At 44.0% G+C, this 8,885-nt stretch overlaps 1 protein-coding gene across 4 annotated transcripts in view; it reads right to left on the reverse strand.

The window, feature by feature from the left end:
* abr (ABR activator of RhoGEF and GTPase) overlaps positions 1 to 8,885 on the reverse strand; it is a 137,245-nt gene that overhangs the window by 90,204 nt on the left and 38,156 nt on the right. Inside the window, exon 1 of one of the 4 annotated variants that reach the window (XM_078286466.1) lies at positions 3,888 to 3,951. The exons of the other annotated variants lie outside the window; for them this stretch is intronic. The gene's annotated coding sequence lies outside the window, so the exon portion shown is untranslated. Of the gene's footprint in view, positions 1 to 3,887; positions 3,952 to 8,885 lie in introns of those variants that run through there. 4 annotated transcript variants of the gene reach the window in all.

The raw sequence follows: 8,885 nt of genomic DNA on the forward strand, positions 1-8,885 counted from the left end.
GCTCTGCCTGGTAACAACCTGTGCTATGCTGAAAAGCCCACTTCACTACTGACAGCAGTGTGTGGACAAACCATGAGGACACAGGCATACAACATGTGCTCCAGAGGACGTGTGCGTGTGTGTGTGTGTGTGTGTGTGTGTGTGTGTCAGGGTACCAGACTACTAGACAGCCACGATCTGATGCTGCTGTGTAACTAACGAGCCACAAACGAGGACTAATTGGAAAATAAAAGCAGGGGTCAGTTCCCACTGGGACGACACACACCATCAAGCCCCTGGTGTTTGGGGCCTTTTGGGGCCTAGAGGGGCTGGACACAGCGCTGTCTGTCACCTATTGACACGCGCCGTAACACACGGCCGCTGGACCACCTACCTGTCAATCAAACAAAATTCCCTCCGTCTGTTAGCTGCGTGCGAGTGTGTGTGTGCGGAGCCTCAAGTCTGACAGCTAACATATGGTGTATTTTGTAGCTGATGGACAAATACTTGACAAATGGGCGACCATTAGGGTCTTAGTTGACTTAGGTTACCATGCATCAAAATATTGACAGTGCGATGAAATGTTGCTGGAATCTGACATGTAAAATTTGAGATATCAAGGCGAGGATAGGGTTAAAATACTGAGGCAAGGTCTAGCACTCGTCCCACTCCAACTGTGCCGCCATCATGCCATATCCAAGCCGTGCACATCTACCGTGCCAATCTCCATAGCTGCACTTGTGTGTGTGTGTGTGTGTTTCTTTTTCTCTCTCTCTCCCCCCCCCCCCCCCCCCCATCTGTTCCCTCTCTGCTAGCAGCCATGCCTCTCCTGTCCACCTTCTGGCCTCCATCAGACCGGTTTGTCCCTGTCTGCTAAAAGGAGGGGGGGTTGAGGTCTGTACAGAGACAGGGCTTTCCTTGTTACCTCAGACAGCAAAAAATACAAAGTGCAGGCAGCCACACAGAGATATGAGACACTACTGTAGCATAGCAGCTGCAACCTTTCATTAAAGAATCCTTTTTTTTTTTTTTGGGCTGATCGGAGTTGTTTGGATTTGGGACTGGAATGAAGATTTGCATTTCCGCCTTGAATAATGAGAATATAATGCTGCACTCAGTATCATCAGAAAGCCTTACATGATGCATGAACTGGCATACAGCGCTCACCAAAAGCACTCCCATCTGAAGGTAGGAATGGGTCCTTTAGCAAAAGCACCAAGCTCTGTTCCAACTTTATCAAGGATATGAGCGGTAATTCATTTCTATTCTCAGATAAATCAATAGGCAGCAGATGAATCCAAAAGTACAATCCCTACTGACCAGACTGCCAGTCCATTGAGGAGAACAGACGTTTGGCAGTGAAGAGAAGACAGCCTCCAGTAAAGCAGAGTTAATGGGCTGAATGTACAGTAGACCTCTGCTCTCTGGCCCTCCAGCACACACACACACACACACACACACACACACACACACACACACACACACACACACACACACACACACACACACACACACACACACACACACACACACACACACACACACACACACAACACTCTGTGTATATGTGCGTATTTACAGCTGTCTGGGCCCTCATGCATCTGCTGGTCGAATGCGTGGCGTATATGCGATGTGTGCTAAACTGTTAATGTTTGTGATTACAGCCATTCTGCGTTTGAATAAATCGGTCTGAGTGCAATTCGGTAACTGAGAGCGGTCATTATTTCTCCTCATTATGTCTGATTAGCCCTATTAATGTTGGAGTTCTAGGACAGGCAGAGATAAAGAGAGAGAGAAGCAGAGACAAAAGAAAAGGGCAAGTGTGACCATTTCTTTGTAGGCCTGGCTGGCTGCCACCTGGCCACTCAGCAGCTAGATTCGACTAGATTAGATCCACTACAGTCTATGGGAGGGAGGAACAGTGGAGATCGAGAAGATAGAAATGGAGGGTGTACATGCAGTAATGCTGTCAGATTGCCACCAACATATCGTGTAACTCCTTGATTTAGTGGGGAATGCCACACATAGGCTGGTAGTAATATCCATAAACACACACAGCTGCTGTGTAGAAGCCCAGTACCTCGGTCCTGGTCGCCCAGTGGATCACTGCCTAATGTAGCAGGATGTCCTCAACTGCACTCAGAGAATAACTACAGGAAGATGCAGATCCTTAAAACTGAGCCTAGATATTCTAGTCAACCAGACACTGTCAATATGATGAAAAATGGGTATACATTTTACTGATACAATAAACTGTTTAGTGTCTATGATCTGGAGGCATTTATAAACAATAATAAACAAACAAAAAAAGTATAAAAATAGTGATTTCTTTAGTTTGTGCCCTAGTGCAGTTTAAATGTTGCAGCTTTGCTAGGTGACAGTGTAATGTTACACAGCTTGAGTTACAAAGGCGTCAGTTCTACCCTTCAAGAACAAACCGGACATACAGTTATTGCTCTTTGGCTATGTAGGGCAGTGTAGGGTAAGGCAGTAGGGTGTGTGTGCGTATGTGTGTGTGTGTGTGAGTTCAGACTTATAGTGAGAGGGAAGGAGAAGTCAAACCAACTGTTAAAGTTTACAACTGTATTGTTCAGTGTGTGTTTTGAATGCTTCAGCCAGTCACAGTAAATAAGCTTTAGAGAATGGGATATAGCCTGAATGGCTTAGGCTACATCATGTTCCAGTGATCTTCATATCTGCCAACACTGCTGTTCTAGGCTCGCTTGATCCCATTAATCTCCCATTAAGTTGGATATTAGAGTCACTGAGCTACCAGACTGCCTGAAAATGAATAAATTCTTTTTCACTTTGCTTTAACTTTCTTCAACAAATCGTTTTAATGAGGCGGCTTTCCCAGACTCATTTAGCAAAATGCAAATGCACATTAAAACTATGAAGCAGAGAAGCACTTTCAAAACACAGTGGTGGTTTAAAAGGTATTCTGTGATTTTCCGGCACCATCGCTGATGGTGCCGGAAAATCTACTTTATTTTCAGCAGTCAGTGCATTGTCAAGCATGGATTTGTGGTTAATCACTGATCATATGCTTTTGGCCTCATTATAAAGAAATATTGCGTTTTAACTGCACTGTTTATTATATTGCAATTCAAACCTCTATTGCTATATTCATCAAAGCATGACTAATTCCTTTTTTATCCTTGTCATGGGGCCCTAACACAGTCCTGAACACTCACACGTGCATCTACCAGTGACACATCAGCACACGTTCATCTGCACACACATTACAGGCTGAGAATGTAGGCTACTTCAATCAGCTAATGCATCGTGACAATCCCCATGCGTGACAAACAGAAAAATCAATGCTGTGCTGTCAGTCCATAGAGAGGGAATTCTTCTGTGGAGAGGCTCCATCAGCCCTAACCTGTTATTACTGGGCAATAGACTGGCAGCCACACACACACACACACAAACTACAGGGTTAAAATAGGGACAGGCTCAACATGACATGCGATTAGACATGAGACAATGCCAAGTAAAAGGATTGACTTGCAGTGGAGGAACATCCTATTGAGAAATCAATACAGCCTCGGTCTGTCACATCACTACATTGAAGGGAACCTACATTAGGCTGTCTAGATCCACACACACACACACACACACACCACTACAGTCCAGCAAACACACATCGTCAAGCACAGGTTGGCCAGACTTACCAGTGGGGGAGATGAGAGAACGAAGGACACACACGGCCTCAAAGAAGAACGCCATGAGTGTGTAGGTGTGTGTGTTGCCTGACCGAAACACCTTAGTAGTCGTCCATTTCACCAAGACAGTCAGAGAACAGCTACATCACACCTGAAGTCCCACCGTTCCCATTCCTTTAACTCAAAATGTATGAAATCAACAACACAGACTGTCCTTCAAACAGATGATGTTGTTCACTCAACTGTATTGACTGTTGCTCCAAAACAAATCTACGATTGTTATCCTGAAGAAATACGTGTGATATGAAAATAACAAAGCCGGTCTGAAGCCGTTCAGTGCTTGGTAGAATAGTGTCACTGTTACATGCCCCTCAGATAGCTCTCATCCAAATTGAGGCAATTAAGTTATGTGAGAGCACACCCACATCCTATGAGGAAGCAACACACACACACACACACACACACACACACAGGATATCAATACGTTTCCCTAACCACTGAACATTGTCGCATCACTTCCCAGTAGCCCTATTGAGGTTATGGCATCATGAGATGTGGGTCACGTAGCCATCATAAAAATCAATAGTGTATGTGCGTATGTGCATGCATTGTACATGCACTCCATGTACTGTACTATACTATGAGGAACCAACCGAGACTGGGTTTTTGTTCAGAAACAGATGTCAATAATTCACCCACACACTCAAAACGCCATAACTAAACGCCAACTGACCAGTCCTAACTTTGAAACCCACTGGCTGCTGCTGCTGCAGTGAAGATGGCTGTGGATTAGTGAATAATGCATTTAATAATAATACATTTTATTTGTGAAGCGTTTTACATGATACTCAGACACTTTACAAAAGATGAAAACCAAATATATAAAAATATATAAAACAAGTAGTGCAAAAAAACAAGTGAAAGATCATAAATTATGATTGACCATGATGGATTGACCAATGTGAGCAAAGACTCAAGCAGAGGGCAGGTAAATTAACAAAATTCAATATATCAGCTGCTGATAAAAACTTCCAAATTAGGTGGAAGATGTAGCCTATAGTATATTTGCATCTCAAATTTGAGACCAAGACAAGGGGCCACATTGAAAGCTACTAAAGCCTAAAATTAAAAACAATTATATACATGTTCTGAGGTATTCCATGGCATTGCTCTTTTCCTCAAAGAATTGTGAACATCTGAAAATATAATTATAGATCGTACCAGAAAGTGATTTGCTGTACAGTATATGTCAGACATAAGTGAAACATACAGATGCTGATCTATCTGAGAAAGGCCAGTGGTTGGGTTTCCAGGCACTATCAGAATTTTTCCACTGACTGTAATCAAAAGGGAACCAGGTACAGCGTACAATCACCGAGTCGCACATTGTGTATTTTCCATCAGGCAGGAGACTTCCTTTGTCATCCAGACACATACAACACAAGGTCCTTTTCCAACCTCCAACATGCTTGTTTGTGTTGGGGGAAGAGATCACATCTATGCAAATAACCTACTCACATTATCAACTGATCAATGACAGAAGACATCGCAATATCAAGCCAAGACACAGCAGTAATATTATTATTATTACAGTATTTTGCCTGGTGATTCACTAGACGTTCGTGTTGGATCTCTAGCTAGCTTACTCATCTGAAAATGTGAAAATTGATTTATGTCAATTACAGCCCACCGTACACTGTGCCAAAGATGTTGTTGGGCAGATGGCTCTAGTTCATAGCTCCAGTTTTTCCCTGTGGAACTTAAAAGGTCATACAAACTGTACACTTATTCTTCCATTTTTCATTTGACATTTTAGGCATTTAGCTGGCGCTCTTATCCTGAGCAACCTAAAAATGAAGGTACAGGTAAAGGTTCAGTGTCTTGCAAATGGACACAACGGCTGACCTGAGTGTTACTGGACAGACTCACTAATGGCTAATAGCCATCCATAAACATAAAAAAACATATTCTTCCCATGCCACTGCAGTGCTGGGCTTGAGCTGGTGGCTGTTATGGGACCATTAACTGAAATGAGAGGGGGACTGAACACACCACATGGAGCCCACAGAGCTACGAGGGAGTCTATCACTGTACACATCCTGCATGTGTGATGACAGGTGGGCCTGGAGGAGGTGGGCCTGCCTGCAGAGAGCTTTATCGAAATAAAAGCTATGACTATAATCAGAATATATTATAAATAGAAATGTAATGGAGGATGGTTCTGAATCAGCTGTCGGTGGGTCATGCAACAGTGCTCACCATCCCCCGAAAACCTGCAAAATCAGAGCAGATCTGCAGGTAGGTCAATGTGAAGAAAAGGACTCAATTTAATGAGCAGTTACACATTCAAGTTATATTAGTAGAGTTATATTTGTTTACTGAAATAAATACGATGGACAAAACCAACAACTGCGCTTTCCCTTTGCTGAGTGAGAAGCTTAGTGAACTATAATTTTAACAAAATCTTGCTCTTGGCTTTTTTCCCTTTTCTAAAACAGCTAAAGGACTCAATCAGCTTTTGTTTTTTCCTGTGTTGCTGATGAACTACCATCGGTCAAGGTGTTAACGGAAAAATCCACATTGGATACTTTTACACTGTTATTTATTTTCTCCAGGAGTTTTGTGATGAAGTGTTATAATTTACTTTCCTGGTGTAACCACTTTCCATTAACCTGCCTTATCTGTTTGTACCTCATTTAGTGATTTCCTACATTTCCCAGATGTAGGAAGGAACGGGCACGAACTTGTTGCCTTCAATCAAAGGTGGGCGTCTTGCTCAAAACACAGCATGACTTGTGGCTGCATTGCATCATGGTCTATTGAGGCTACTGTCGGCGGAGAAACCGGTCTCTCTGCTTCTTCTACGATGGATTGGATGATTGTTGAATGTCGGTGCAAAATGGTGAGTCTAGAAAGAAGCCCTTTGATTCTGAAGGAATGACGCCAAAACCTGAAGTTTATGGTTGAGGTTTTAGAAAGGTAAAAAATGTCCTGCTATCAAACTCCTGACATCATCTCATTTACGTTTGGCCACTTATCCACAGGAATAAGAAAAATATACCACCAAACAACAAAATGGACCCAGAAATGCAAAATTCCTTTAAAGCTGCTTTGAATAGCTAACAGACACTAGTCTTTGTGCAGCAGTCCATGTATTTGATGTCTTTCTTTCTCTCTTCATTGCTCTCAAAATAGGCTTACTTTACATTTAGGGAAATCAGTCTGGCCCATGAGGAAACACACAGAGACACTCTCACTGTGGCACTCTCACACACTACAGACACATACACTGCCACACATGTATGCTCTGGTGTGTGTGTTGGGGTTGGGTGGGTGGGTGGTCGATGAATGATGCTCCTGTTAATTACTTGATAATGCCACCAACATAATGAGGGCTTGCACCGGAAAACCTGTCAAATAGGGTACATACACGGGCATGCACGCACACACACACACACACACACACACACAGCACCCTTAGTGATCTATGACTGTAGAACTGCTCACTTCAGCAACTGCATACCTCAGCAATTCCAGAGCAACTAGTTGCACATGCTGCGGGAAAGTATTTATTACATAGAGAGCAGAGCGAACGCAATGAAACAAATTAGTGAAATGACGGGCTAAAATGCTGCCAGTGTACTCTCTGCAGTACACTAGCAGTGGGCCATAATAATGTGAGTGGCTGGGGACGCAATAAAATCTGTTGTTCAAATGATGCACACCGATTCTCAAACTCTAATGCCATCTACACCTGTATGAGATTCTGTTCAAGAATCAAGAAAAATAGATGAATTATAGGGTCATATTTTATTGATCCCCTTAAGGAATTTATTATATTGTTCATGTGTGTCATTGCATAACCAACCAGTTGAATCTGCAGCCCCTGCTAAACGACCTCTGTCCCCCTTCCCTCGGCCCAGTGTCAGCTCGCATCACTCCCACCCATTAACCTCTCTTGATGGACAGCTCCGAACCCACCTGTCACTCTCAATAACAGGCTCTCGTTTCCACGGCGAGGACAAAGGCTGCCATGACAACTGGCTGGTTGACGCAAACGCTTCCCGCTTGCCAATGAGCTGTGGTTGGTCGTGTCGGGGGGTAGTTCGCTCTATTTATACCGGAGGAAGACCAAAAGAGGGAGAAACTTTTCAAACTGAACAGCTTGACTCATAAACTCGCTTAGGGCTCCACAGAGAGTGAATTGTGCCAGCTAGTGTGTTTGCTGCCCCCCCTCCCCCCCCTCCCCCCCCCTCCCCCTTAACCCTCATCCGCACTAAACAATAAACCACTGCAGGGATAATATGGATCGCTCATCTCCTATAGTTATCCTGCACACTGACTGTGAGCCTGGTCCAACAGAGGAAATTCATAGCTGCGAACATACCACATCTATATTTGCAGTATGCCCCACATTCCTGCTTTACTTCCACTTTACTCCTCCTCCATGTGACCACACCTTTGTTTGCCTGTTACTGGCAAAACACTGATGGGGTGAAATCCTACAAGAGGGCAAAAGGTCTATAATGTCGACCTATTCCTAAGAATGGGCTCCCTAATACTGTTTGTCAATTTTCATGCTTTCGTCTGCACTTTCTGCTCCCCCCCCACCCCCCCACCCCCACCTCCACCTCCACCTCCAACCACAAACACACATTAATGTAGGAGGAGGAACAAGTGCTGTTAAATGAGGGAAAGGTTTCTCTAATGCCTCTGGGTTGAAGTAGTAAAACGGTGATGGAATAGGGGTGGGATGCTGACATTAGAAGAAAGAAAATCAGCTGGGCTACAAGAAGAGACAGATGGGGTCTCTTTACTCTATGTTATATGTTATGTTATGTCTAAATGTCATTTTATGGAGGGTTTTTTTTTATCCAAAACAGTTTGTGCCTTGCTCCACCCACTGACCTACACAAGATGGTCTTTCAACTGGCTTGGGAATTTAAGTGACAAAATGACAAGCTGGATAGATGGATTTAGCCTGGGGGTTTTAGTTGGGACGAAGATTTATTCTCCTTATTCCCCTAAAGCAGGTGGATGGAGGCTTGGATGGATGAAGCAGGTATGGAGGGAATGGGAATGAAAACACCGACCTCTCCCATCCTGCACAGCCTTCTCACACCCACACTGGGCAGCTGAGTGACAGCCCCGCTCCCTGGCTACATCAAACGGACCGACCCCAGCTAGAGCTGCAATGACAGGCCCAGTCTCCAGCTGCGTAACTGCACTGACCACTCACCT

Source organism: Centroberyx gerrardi, chromosome 11 (genome assembly GCF_048128805.1).
Source record: "Centroberyx gerrardi isolate f3 chromosome 11, fCenGer3.hap1.cur.20231027, whole genome shotgun sequence".
Lineage (NCBI taxonomy): Eukaryota > Metazoa > Chordata > Actinopteri > Beryciformes > Berycidae > Centroberyx > Centroberyx gerrardi.